Source organism: Triturus cristatus, chromosome 1_1 (assembly GCF_964204655.1).
Source record: "Triturus cristatus chromosome 1_1, aTriCri1.1, whole genome shotgun sequence".
In the NCBI taxonomy this organism is placed as follows: domain Eukaryota; kingdom Metazoa; phylum Chordata; class Amphibia; order Caudata; family Salamandridae; genus Triturus; species Triturus cristatus.
In genome coordinates, this window is record NC_140579.1 from 1,253,879,185 (window position 1) to 1,253,893,747 (window position 14,563).

A 14,563-nucleotide genomic window follows, 5' to 3' on the forward strand; every position below is an offset into this window, starting at 1 on the left:
AATCCACTGTGTGGTTTTCACCAGAAAATGTTCTAAGTGTCCAATTTTGAAACGTACAAATATTCCTCGAAAATCAGCCGAACTACGAATTCCGATTTACTCACCTGTAATCAGGAGAGAACCCAGTGTTGCATCTTTTAGCCCAGCACTGACCCTGAAAAGTAATTCTAAGCGTACTTACCAGTAACTTGTATTTCCTTCCATAGAAATCCATTGTGTAGTTTTCACCAGAAAAATATCTGTGTCAATTTTTGAAACGTACAAATAATCCTCTAAAATCAACCGAACTACGAGTTCCGATTTACTCACCTGTTATCAGGAGAGAACCCAGTGCTGCATCTTTTAGCCCAGCACTGACCCTGAAAAGTAATTCTAAGCATACTTACCAGTCACTTGTATTTCCTTCCATAGGAATCCATTGACTGGTTTTCAGCAGAAAAGTTTCTAAGTGTCCAATTTTGAAAGGTACAAATATTCCTCTAAAATCAGCCGAACTACGAATTCCGATTTACTCACCTGTAATCAGGAGAGAACCCAGTGCTGCATCTTTTAGCCCAGCACTGACCCTGAAAAGCATTTCTAAGCGTACTTACCAGTAACGTGTATTTCTTTCCATAGTAATCCATTGTGTGGTTTTCACCAGAAATATATCTAAGTGTCCACTTTTTGAAATGTACAAATATTCCTCTAAAATCAGCCGAACTATGAATTCCGATTTACTCACCTGTTATCAGGAGAGAACCCAGTGCGGCATCTTTTAGCCCAGCACTGACCCTGAAAATTAATTCTAAGCGTACCTAGCAGTAACTTGTATTTCTTTCCATAGGAATCCATTGTGTGGTTTTCACCAGAAAAGTTTCTAAGTGTCCAATTTTGAAACGTACAAATATTCCTCTAAAATCAGCCGAACTACGAATTCCGATTTACTCACCTGTAATCAGGAGAGAACCCAGTGTTGCATCTTTTAGCCCAGCACTGACCCTGAAAAGTAATTCTAAGCGTACTTACCAGTAACTTGTATTTCCTTCCATAGGAATCCACTGTGTGGTTTTCACTAGAAAATGTTCTAAGTGTCCAATTTTGAAACGTACAAATATTCCTCTAAAATCAGCCGAACTACGAATTCCGATGTACTCACCTGTAATCAGGAGAGAACCCAGTGCAGCATCTTTTAGCCCAGCACTGACCCTGAAAAGTAATTCTAAGCGTACTTACCAGTAACTTGTATTTCGTTCCATATGAATCCATTGTGTGGTTTTCACCAGAAAATGTTCTAAGTGTCCAATTTTGAAATGTACAAATATTCCTCTAAAATCAGCCGAACTACGAATTCCGATTCACTCACCTGTAATCAGGAGAGAACACGGTGCTGCATCTTTTAGCCCAGCACTGACCCTGAAAAGTAATTCTAAGCGTACTTACCAGTAACTTGTATTTCCTTCCATAGGAATCCATTGTGTGGTTTTTACCAGAAAATGTTCTAAGTGTCCAATTTTGAAATGTACAAATATTCCTCTAAAATCAGCCGAACTACGAATTCCGATTTACTCACCTGTAATCAGGAGAGAACACGGTGCTGCATCTTTTAGCCCAGCACTGACACTGAAAAGTAATTCTAAGCGTACTTACCAGTAACTTGTATTTCCTTCCATAGGAATCCACTGTGTGGTTTTCACCAGAAAATGTTCTAAGTGTCCAATTTTGAAACGTACAAATATTCCTCTAAAATCAGCCGAACTACGAATTCCAATTTACTCACCTGTAATCAGGAGAGAACACGGTGCTACATCTTTTAGCCCAGCACTGACCATGAAAATTAATTCTAAGCGTACTTACCAGTAACTTGTATTTCCTTCCATAGGAATCCATTTTGTGGTTTGCACCAGAAAATGTTCTAAGTGTCCAATTTTGAAACGTACAAATATTCCTCTAAAATCAGTCGAACTACGAATTCTGATTTACTCACCTGTAATCAGGGGAGAACCCAGTGCTGCATCTTTTAGCCCAGCACTTACCCTGAAAAATAATTCTAAGCGTACTTACCAGTAACTTGTATTTCCTTCCATAGGAATCCATTGTGTGGTTTTCACCAGAAAAGTTTCTAAGTGTCCAATTTTGAAACGTACAAATATTCCTCTAAAATCAGCCGAACTACGAATTCCGATTTACTCACCTGTAATCAGGAGAGAACCCAGTGTTGCATCTTTTAGCCCAGCACTGACCCTGAAAAGTAATTCTAAGCGTACTTACCAGTAACTTGTATTTCCTTCTATCGGAATCCACTGTGTGGTTTTCACTAGAAAATGTTCTAAGTGTCCAATTTTGAAACGTACAAATATTCCTCTAAAATCAGCCGAACTACGAATTCCGATGTACTCACCTGTAATCAGGAGAGAACCCAGTGCAGCATCTTTTAGCCCAGCACTGACCCTGAAAAGTAATTCTAAGCGTACTTACCAGTAACTTGTATTTCGTTCCATAGGAATCCATTGTGTGGTTTTCACCAGAAAATGTTCTAAGTGTCCAATTTTGAAATGTACAAATATTCCTCTAAAATCAGCCGAACTACGAATTCCGATTTACTCACCTGTAATCAGGAAAGAACACGGTGCTGCATCTTTTAGCCCAGCACTGACCCTGAAAAGTAATTCTAAGCGTACTTACCAGTAACTTGTATTTCCTTCCATAGGAATCCATTGTGTGGTTTTCACCAGAAAATGTTCTAAGTGTCCAATTTTGAAATGTACAAATATTCCTCTAAAATCAGCCGAACTACGAATTCCGATTTACTCACCTGTAATCAGGAGAGAACACGGTGCTGCATCTTTTAGCCCAGCACTGACCCTGAAAAGTAATTCTAAGCGTACTTACCAGTAACTTGTATTTCCTTCCATAGGAATCCACTGTGTGGTTTTCACCAGAAAATGTTCTTAGTGTCCAATTTTGAAACGTAGAAATATTCCTCTAAAATCAGCCGAACTACGAATTCCGATTTACTCACCTGTAATCAGGAGAGAACACGGTGCTACATCTTTTAGCCCAGCACTGACCATGAAAATTAATTCTAAGCGTACCTAGCAGTAACTTGTATTTCTTTCCATAGGAATCCATTGTGTGGTTTTCACCAGAAAAGTTTCTAAGTGTCCAATTTTGAAACGTACAAATATTCCTCGAAAATCAGCCGAACTACGAATTCCGATTTACTCACCTGTAATCAGGAGAGAACCCAGTGCTGCATCTTTTAGCCCAGCACTGACCCTGAAAAGTAATTCTAAGCATACTTACCAGTAACTTGTATTTCCTTCCATAGGAATCCATTGACTGGTTTTCAGCAGAAAAGTTTCTAAGTGTCCAATTTTGAAAGGTACAAATATTCCTCTAAAATCAGCCGAACTACGAATTCCGATTTACTCACCTGTAATCAGGAGAGAACCCAGTGCTGCATCTTTTAGCCCAGCACTGACCCTGAAAAGCATTTCTAAGCGTACTTACCAGTAACGTGTATTTCTTTCCATAGTAATCCATTGTGTGGTTTTCGCCAGAAATATATCTAAGTGTCCACTTTTTGAAATGTACAAATATTCCTCTAAAATCAGCCGAACTATGAATTCCGATTTACTCACCTGTTATCAGGAGAGAACCCAGTGCGGCATCTTTTAGCCCAGCACTGACCCTGAAAATTAATTCTAAGCGTACCTAGCAGTAACTTGTATTTCTTTCCATAGGAATCCATTGTGTGGTTTTCACCAGAAAAGTTTCTAAGTGTCCAATTTTGAAACGTACAAATATTCCTCTAAAATCAGCCGAACTACGAATTCCGATTTACTCACCTGTAATCAGGAGAGAACCCAGTGTTGCATCTTTTAGCCCAGCACTGACAATGAAAAGTAATTCTAAGCGTACTTACCAGTAACTTGTATTTCCTTCCATAGGAATCCACTGTGTGGTTTTCACTAGAAAATGTTCTAAGTGTCCAATTTTGAAACGTACAAATATTCCTCTAAAATCAGCCGAACTACGAATTCCAATGTACTCACCTGTAATCAGGAGAGAACCCAGTGCAGCATCTTTTAGCCCAGCACTGACCCTGAAAAGTAATTCTAAGCGTACTTACCAGTAACTTGTATTTCGTTCCATATGAATCCATTGTGTGGTTTTCACCAGAAAATGTTCTAAGTGTCCAATTTTGAAATGCACAAATATTCCTCTAAAATCAGCCGAACTACGAATTCCGATTCACTCACCTGTAATCAGGAGAGAACACGGTGCTGCATCTTTTAGCCCAGCACTGACCCTGAAAAGTAATTCTAAGCGTACTTACCAGTAACTTGTATTTCCTTCCATAGGAATCCATTGTGTGGTTTTTACCAGAAAATGTTCTAAGTGTCCAATTTTGAAATGTACAAATATTCCTCTAAAATCAGCCGAACTACGAATTCCGATTTACTCACCTGTAATCAGGAGAGAACACGGTGCTGCATCTTTTAGCCCAGCACTGACACTGAAAAGTAATTCTAAGCGTACTTACCAGTAACTTGTATTTCCTTCCATAGGAATCCACTGTGTGGTTTTCACCAGAAAATGTTCTAAGTGTCCAATTTTGAAACGTACAAATATTCCTCTAAAATCAGCCGAACTACGAATTCCGATTTACTCACCTGTAATCAGGAGAGAACACGGTGCTACATCTTTTAGCCCAGCACTGACCATGAAAATTAATTCTAAGCGTACTTACCAGTAACTTGTATTTCCTTCCATAGGAATCCATTGTGTGGTTTGCACCAGAAAATGTTCTAAGTGTCCAATTTTGAAACGTACAAATATTCCTCTAAAATCAGTCGAACTACGAATTCTGATATATTCACCTGTAATCAGGGGAGAACCCAGTGCTGCATCTTTTAGCCCAGCACTGACCCTGAAAAATAATTCTAAGCGTACTTACCAGTAACTTGTATTTCCTTCCATAGGAATCCATTGTGGTTTTCACCAGAAAAGTTTCTAAGTGTCCAATTTTGAAACGTACAAATATTCCTCTAAAATCAGCCGAACTACGAATTCCGATTTACTCACCTGTAATCAGGAGAGAACCCAGTGTTGCATCTTTTAGCCCAGCACTGACCCTGAAAAGTAATTCTAAGCGTACTTACCAGTAACTTGTATTTCCTTCTATAGGAATCCACTGTGTGGTTTTCACTAGAAAATGTTCTAAGTGTCCAATTTTGAAACGTACAAATATTCCTCTAAAATCAGCCGAACTACGAATTCCGATGTACTCACCTGTAATCAGGAGAGAACCCAGTGCAGCATCTTTTAGCCCAGCACTGACCCTGAAAAGTAATTCTAAGCGTACTTACCAGTAACTTGTATTTCGTTCCATAGGAATCCATTGTGTGGTTTTCACCAGAAAATGTTCTAAGTGTCCAATTTTGAAATGTACAAATATTCCTCTAAAATCAGCCGAACTACGAATTCCGATTTACTCACCTGTAATCAGGAAAGAACACGGTGCTGCATCTTTTAGCCCAGCACTGACCCTGAAAAGTAATTCTAAGCGTACTTACCAGTAACTTGTATTTCCTTCCATAGGAATCCATTGTGTGGTTTTCACCAGAAAATGTTCTAAGTGTCCAATTTTGAAATGTACAAATATTCATCTAAAATCAGCCGAACTACGAATTCCGATTTACTCACCTGTAATCAGGAGAGAACACGGTGCTGCATCTTTTAGCCCAGCACTGACCCTGAAAAGTAATTCTAAGCGTACTTACCAGTAACTTGTATTTCCTTCCATAGGAATCCACTGTGTGGTTTTCACCAGAAAATGTTCTTAGTGTCCAATTTTGAAACGTAGAAATATTCCTCTAAAATCAGCCGAACTACGAATTCCGATTTACTCACCTGTAATCAGGAGAGAACACGGTGCTACATCTTTTAGCCCAGCACTGACCATGAAAATTAATTCTAAGCGTACCTAGCAGTAACTTGTATTTCTTTCCATAGGAATCCATTGTGTGGTTTTCACCAGAAAAGTTTCTAAGTGTCCAATTTTGAAACGTACAAATATTCCTCGAAAATCAGCCGAACTACGAATTCCGATTTACTCACCTGTAATCAGGAGAGAACCCAGTGTTGCATCTTTTAGCCCAGCACTGACCCTGAAAAGTAATTCTAAGCGTACTTACCAGTAACTTGTATTTCCTTCCATAGGAATCCACTGTGTGGTTTTCACTAGAAAATGTTCTAAGTGTCCAATTTTGAAACGTACAAATATTCCTCTAAAATCAGCCGAACTACGAATTCCGATTTACTGACCTGTAATCAGGAGAGAACCCAGTGCAGCATCTTTTAGCCCAGCACTGACCCTGAAAAGTAATTCTAAGCGTACTTACCAGTAACTTGTATTTCGTTCTATATGAATCCATTGTGTGGTTTTCACCAGAAAATGTTCTAAGTGTCCAATTTTGAAATGTACAAATATTCCTCTAAAATCAGCCGAACTACGAATTCCGTATTACTCACCTGTAATCAGGAGAGAACACGGTGCTGCATCTTTTAGCCCAGCACTGACCCTGAAAAGTAATTCTAAGCGTACTTACCAGTAACTTGTATTTCCTTCCATAGGAATCCATTGTGTGGTTTTTACCAGAAAATGTTCTAAGTGGCCAATTTTGAAATGTACAAATATTCCTCTAAAATCAGCCGAACTACGAATTCCGATTTACTCACCTGTAATCAGGAGAGAACACGGTGCTGCATCTTTTAGCCCAGCACTGACACTGAAAAGTAATTCTAAGCGTACTTACCTGTAACTTGTATTTCCTTCCATAGGAATCCACTGTGTGGTTTTCACCAGAAAATGTTCTAAGTGTCCAATTTTGAAACGTACAAATATTCCTCGAAAATCAGCCGAACTACGAATTCCGATTTACTCACCTGTAATCAGGAGAGAACCCAGTGTTGCATCTTTTAGCCCAGCACTGACCCTGAAAAGTAATTCTAAGCGTACTTACCAGTAACTTGTATTTCCTTCCATAGAAATCCATTGTGTAGTTTTCACCAGAAAAATATCTGTGTCAATTTTTGAAACGTACAAATAATCCTCTAAAATCAACCGAACTACGAGTTCCGATTTACTCACCTGTTATCAGGAGAGAACCCAGTGCTGCATCTTTTAGCCCAGCACTGACCCTGAAAAGTAATTCTAAGCATACTTACCAGTCACTTGTATTTCCTTCCATAGGAATCCATTGACTGGTTTTCAGCAGAAAAGTTTCTAAGTGTCCAATTTTGAAAGGTACAAATATTCCTCTAAAATCAGCCGAACTACGAATTCCGATTTACTCACCTGTAATCAGGAGAGAACCCAGTGCTGCATCTTTTAGCCCAGCACTGACCCTGAAAAGCATTTCTAAGCGTACTTACCAGTAACGTGTATTTCTTTCCATAGTAATCCATTGTGTGGTTTTCACCAGAAATATATCTAAGTGTCCACTTTTTGAAATGTACAAATATTCCTCTAAAATCAGCCGAACTATGAATTCCGATTTACTCACCTGTTATCAGGAGAGAACCCAGTGCGGCATCTTTTAGCCCAGCACTGACCCTGAAAATTAATTCTAAGCGTACCTAGCAGTAACTTGTATTTCTTTCCATAGGAATCCATTGTGTGGTTTTCACCAGAAAAGTTTCTAAGTGTCCAATTTTGAAACGTACAAATATTCCTCTAAAATCAGCCGAACTACGAATTCCGATTTACTCACCTGTAATCAGGAGAGAACCCAGTGTTGCATCTTTTAGCCCAGCACTGACCCTGAAAAGTAATTCTAAGCGTACTTACCAGTAACTTGTATTTCCTTCCATAGGAATCCACTGTGTGGTTTTCACTAGAAAATGTTCTAAGTGTCCAATTTTGAAACGTACAAATATTCCTCTAAAATCAGCCGAACTACGAATTCCGATGTACTCACCTGTAATCAGGAGAGAACCCAGTGCAGCATCTTTTAGCCCAGCACTGACCCTGAAAAGTAATTCTAAGCGTACTTACCAGTAACTTGTATTTCGTTCCATATGAATCCATTGTGTGGTTTTCACCAGAAAATGTTCTAAGTGTCCAATTTTGAAATGTACAAATATTCCTCTAAAATCAGCCGAACTACGAATTCCGATTCACTCACCTGTAATCAGGAGAGAACACGGTGCTGCATCTTTTAGCCCAGCACTGACCCTGAAAAGTAATTCTAAGCGTACTTACCAGTAACTTGTATTTCCTTCCATAGGAATCCATTGTGTGGTTTTTACCAGAAAATGTTCTAAGTGTCCAATTTTGAAATGTACAAATATTCCTCTAAAATCAGCCGAACTACGAATTCCGATTTACTCACCTGTAATCAGGAGAGAACACGGTGCTGCATCTTTTAGCCCAGCACTGACACTGAAAAGTAATTCTAAGCGTACTTACCAGTAACTTGTATTTCCTTCCATAGGAATCCACTGTGTGGTTTTCACCAGAAAATGTTCTAAGTGTCCAATTTTGAAACGTACAAATATTCCTCTAAAATCAGCCGAACTACGAATTCCAATTTACTCACCTGTAATCAGGAGAGAACACGGTGCTACATCTTTTAGCCCAGCACTGACCATGAAAATTAATTCTAAGCGTACTTACCAGTAACTTGTATTTCCTTCCATAGGAATCCATTTTGTGGTTTGCACCAGAAAATGTTCTAAGTGTCCAATTTTGAAACGTACAAATATTCCTCTAAAATCAGTCGAACTACGAATTCTGATTTACTCACCTGTAATCAGGGGAGAACCCAGTGCTGCATCTTTTAGCCCAGCACTGACCCTGAAAAATAATTCTAAGCGTACTTACCAGTAACTTGTATTTCCTTCCATAGGAATCCATTGTGTGGTTTTCACCAGAAAAGTTTCTAAGTGTCCAATTTTGAAACGTACAAATATTCCTCTAAAATCAGCCGAACTACGAATTCCGATTTACTCACCTGTAATCAGGAGAGAACCCAGTGTTGCATCTTTTAGCCCAGCACTGACCCTGAAAAGTAATTCTAAGCGTACTTACCAGTAACTTGTATTTCCTTCTATCGGAATCCACTGTGTGGTTTTCACTAGAAAATGTTCTAAGTGTCCAATTTTGAAACGTACAAATATTCCTCTAAAATCAGCCGAACTACGAATTCCGATGTACTCACCTGTAATCAGGAGAGAACCCAGTGCAGCATCTTTTAGCCCAGCACTGACCCTGAAAAGTAATTCTAAGCGTACTTACCAGTAACTTGTATTTCGTTCCATAGGAATCCATTGTGTGGTTTTCACCAGAAAATGTTCTAAGTGTCCAATTTTGAAATGTACAAATATTCCTCTAAAATCAGCCGAACTACGAATTCCGATTTACTCACCTGTAATCAGGAAAGAACACGGTGCTGCATCTTTTAGCCCAGCACTGACCCTGAAAAGTAATTCTAAGCGTACTTACCAGTAACTTGTATTTCCTTCCATAGGAATCCATTGTGTGGTTTTCACCAGAAAATGTTCTAAGTGTCCAATTTTGAAATGTACAAATATTCCTCTAAAATCAGCCGAACTACGAATTCCGATTTACTCACCTGTAATCAGGAGAGAACACGGTGCTGCATCTTTTAGCCCAGCACTGACCCTGAAAAGTAATTCTAAGCGTACTTACCAGTAACTTGTATTTCCTTCCATAGGAATCCACTGTGTGGTTTTCACCAGAAAATGTTCTTAGTGTCCAATTTTGAAACGTAGAAATATTCCTCTAAAATCAGCCGAACTACGAATTCCGATTTACTCACCTGTAATCAGGAGAGAACACGGTGCTACATCTTTTAGCCCAGCACTGACCATGAAAATTAATTCTAAGCGTACCTAGCAGTAACTTGTATTTCTTTCCATAGGAATCCATTGTGTGGTTTTCACCAGAAAAGTTTCTAAGTGTCCAATTTTGAAACGTACAAATATTCCTCGAAAATCAGCCGAACTACGAATTCCGATTTACTCACCTGTAATCAGGAGAGAACCCAGTGCTGCATCTTTTAGCCCAGCACTGACCCTGAAAAGTAATTCTAAGCATACTTACCAGTAACTTGTATTTCCTTCCATAGGAATCCATTGACTGGTTTTCAGCAGAAAAGTTTCTAAGTGTCCAATTTTGAAAGGTACAAATATTCCTCTAAAATCAGCCGAACTACGAATTCCGATTTACTCACCTGTAATCAGGAGAGAACCCAGTGCTGCATCTTTTAGCCCAGCACTGACCCTGAAAAGCATTTCTAAGCGTACTTACCAGTAACGTGTATTTCTTTCCATAGTAATCCATTGTGTGGTTTTCGCCAGAAATATATCTAAGTGTCCACTTTTTGAAATGTACAAATATTCCTCTAAAATCAGCCGAACTATGAATTCCGATTTACTCACCTGTTATCAGGAGAGAACCCAGTGCGGCATCTTTTAGCCCAGCACTGACCCTGAAAATTAATTCTAAGCGTACCTAGCAGTAACTTGTATTTCTTTCCATAGGAATCCATTGTGTGGTTTTCACCAGAAAAGTTTCTAAGTGTCCAATTTTGAAACGTACAAATATTCCTCTAAAATCAGCCGAACTACGAATTCCGATTTACTCACCTGTAATCAGGAGAGAACCCAGTGTTGCATCTTTTAGCCCAGCACTGACAATGAAAAGTAATTCTAAGCGTACTTACCAGTAACTTGTATTTCCTTCCATAGGAATCCACTGTGTGGTTTTCACTAGAAAATGTTCTAAGTGTCCAATTTTGAAACGTACAAATATTCCTCTAAAATCAGCCGAACTACGAATTCCAATGTACTCACCTGTAATCAGGAGAGAACCCAGTGCAGCATCTTTTAGCCCAGCACTGACCCTGAAAAGTAATTCTAAGCGTACTTACCAGTAACTTGTATTTCGTTCCATATGAATCCATTGTGTGGTTTTCACCAGAAAATGTTCTAAGTGTCCAATTTTGAAATGCACAAATATTCCTCTAAAATCAGCCGAACTACGAATTCCGATTCACTCACCTGTAATCAGGAGAGAACACGGTGCTGCATCTTTTAGCCCAGCACTGACCCTGAAAAGTAATTCTAAGCGTACTTACCAGTAACTTGTATTTCCTTCCATAGGAATCCATTGTGTGGTTTTTACCAGAAAATGTTCTAAGTGTCCAATTTTGAAATGTACAAATATTCCTCTAAAATCAGCCGAACTACGAATTCCGATTTACTCACCTGTAATCAGGAGAGAACACGGTGCTGCATCTTTTAGCCCAGCACTGACACTGAAAAGTAATTCTAAGCGTACTTACCAGTAACTTGTATTTCCTTCCATAGGAATCCACTGTGTGGTTTTCACCAGAAAATGTTCTAAGTGTCCAATTTTGAAACGTACAAATATTCCTCTAAAATCAGCCGAACTACGAATTCCGATTTACTCACCTGTAATCAGGAGAGAACACGGTGCTACATCTTTTAGCCCAGCACTGACCATGAAAATTAATTCTAAGCGTACTTACCAGTAACTTGTATTTCCTTCCATAGGAATCCATTGTGTGGTTTGCACCAGAAAATGTTCTAAGTGTCCAATTTTGAAACGTACAAATATTCCTCTAAAATCAGTCGAACTACGAATTCTGATATATTCACCTGTAATCAGGGGAGAACCCAGTGCTGCATCTTTTAGCCCAGCACTGACCCTGAAAAATAATTCTAAGCGTACTTACCAGTAACTTGTATTTCCTTCCATAGGAATCCATTGTGGTTTTCACCAGAAAAGTTTCTAAGTGTCCAATTTTGAAACGTACAAATATTCCTCTAAAATCAGCCGAACTACGAATTCCGATTTACTCACCTGTAATCAGGAGAGAACCCAGTGTTGCATCTTTTAGCCCAGCACTGACCCTGAAAAGTAATTCTAAGCGTACTTACCAGTAACTTGTATTTCCTTCTATAGGAATCCACTGTGTGGTTTTCACTAGAAAATGTTCTAAGTGTCCAATTTTGAAACGTACAAATATTCCTCTAAAATCAGCCGAACTACGAATTCCGATGTACTCACCTGTAATCAGGAGAGAACCCAGTGCAGCATCTTTTAGCCCAGCACTGACCCTGAAAAGTAATTCTAAGCGTACTTACCAGTAACTTGTATTTCGTTCCATAGGAATCCATTGTGTGGTTTTCACCAGAAAATGTTCTAAGTGTCCAATTTTGAAATGTACAAATATTCCTCTAAAATCAGCCGAACTACGAATTCCGATTTACTCACCTGTAATCAGGAAAGAACACGGTGCTGCATCTTTTAGCCCAGCACTGACCCTGAAAAGTAATTCTAAGCGTACTTACCAGTAACTTGTATTTCCTTCCATAGGAATCCATTGTGTGGTTTTCACCAGAAAATGTTCTAAGTGTCCAATTTTGAAATGTACAAATATTCATCTAAAATCAGCCGAACTACGAATTCCGATTTACTCACCTGTAATCAGGAGAGAACACGGTGCTGCATCTTTTAGCCCAGCACTGACCCTGAAAAGTAATTCTAAGCGTACTTACCAGTAACTTGTATTTCCTTCCATAGGAATCCACTGTGTGGTTTTCACCAGAAAATGTTCTTAGTGTCCAATTTTGAAACGTAGAAATATTCCTCTAAAATCAGCCGAACTACGAATTCCGATTTACTCACCTGTAATCAGGAGAGAACACGGTGCTACATCTTTTAGCCCAGCACTGACCATGAAAATTAATTCTAAGCGTACCTAGCAGTAACTTGTATTTCTTTCCATAGGAATCCATTGTGTGGTTTTCACCAGAAAAGTTTCTAAGTGTCCAATTTTGAAACGTACAAATATTCCTCGAAAATCAGCCGAACTACGAATTCCGATTTACTCACCTGTAATCAGGAGAGAACCCAGTGTTGCATCTTTTAGCCCAGCACTGACCCTGAAAAGTAATTCTAAGCGTACTTACCAGTAACTTGTATTTCCTTCCATAGGAATCCACTGTGTGGTTTTCACTAGAAAATGTTCTAAGTGTCCAATTTTGAAACGTACAAATATTCCTCTAAAATCAGCCGAACTACGAATTCCGATTTACTGACCTGTAATCAGGAGAGAACCCAGTGCAGCATCTTTTAGCCCAGCACTGACCCTGAAAAGTAATTCTAAGCGTACTTACCAGTAACTTGTATTTCGTTCTATATGAATCCATTGTGTGGTTTTCACCAGAAAATGTTCTAAGTGTCCAATTTTGAAATGTACAAATATTCCTCTAAAATCAGCCGAACTACGAATTCCGTATTACTCACCTGTAATCAGGAGAGAACACGGTGCTGCATCTTTTAGCCCAGCACTGACCCTGAAAAGTAATTCTAAGCGTACTTACCAGTAACTTGTATTTCCTTCCATAGGAATCCATTGTGTGGTTTTTACCAGAAAATGTTCTAAGTGGCCAATTTTGAAATGTACAAATATTCCTCTAAAATCAGCCGAACTACGAATTCCGATTTACTCACCTGTAATCAGGAGAGAACACGGTGCTGCATCTTTTAGCCCAGCACTGACACTGAAAAGTAATTCTAAGCGTACTTACCTGTAACTTGTATTTCCTTCCATAGGAATCCACTGTGTGGTTTTCACCAGAAAATGTTCTAAGTGTCCAATTTTGAAACATAGAAATATTCCTCTAAAATCAGCCGAACTACGAATTCCGATTTACTCACCTGTAATCAGGGGAGAACCCAGTGCTGCATCTTTTAGCCCAGCACTGACCCTGAAAAATAATTCTAAGCGTACTTACCAGTAACTTGTATTTCCTTCCATAGTAATCCACTGTGTGGTTTTCACCAGAAAAGTTTCTAAGTGTCCAATTTTGAAACGTACAAATATTCCTCTAAAATCAGCCGAACTACGAATTCCGATTTACTCACCTGTAATCAGGAGAGAACCCAGTGTTGCATCTTTTAGCCCAGCACTGACCCTGAAAAGTAATTCTAAGCGTACTTACCAGTAACTTGTATTTCCTTCCATAGGAATCCACTGTGTGGTTTTCACTAGAAAATGTTCTAAGTGTCCAATTTTGAAACGTACAAATATTCCTCTAAAATCAGCCGAACTACGAATTCCGATGTACTCACCTGTAATCAGGAGAGAACCCAGTGCAGCATCTTTTAGCCCAGCACTGACCCTGAAAAGTAATACTAAGCGTACTTACCAGTAACTTGTATTTCGTTCCATATGAATCCATTGTGTGGTTTTCACCAGAAAATGTTCTAAGTGTCCAATTTTGAAATGTACAAATATTCCTCTAAAATCAGCCGAACTACGAATTCCGATTAACTCACCTGTAATCAGGAGAGAACACGGTGCTGCATCTTTTAGCCCAGCACTGACCCTGAAAAGTAATTCTAAGCGTACTTACCAGTAACTTGTATTTCCTTCCATAGGAATCCATTGTGTGGTTTTTACCAGAAAATGTTCTAAGTGTCCAATTTTGAAATGTACAAATATTCCTCTAAAATCAG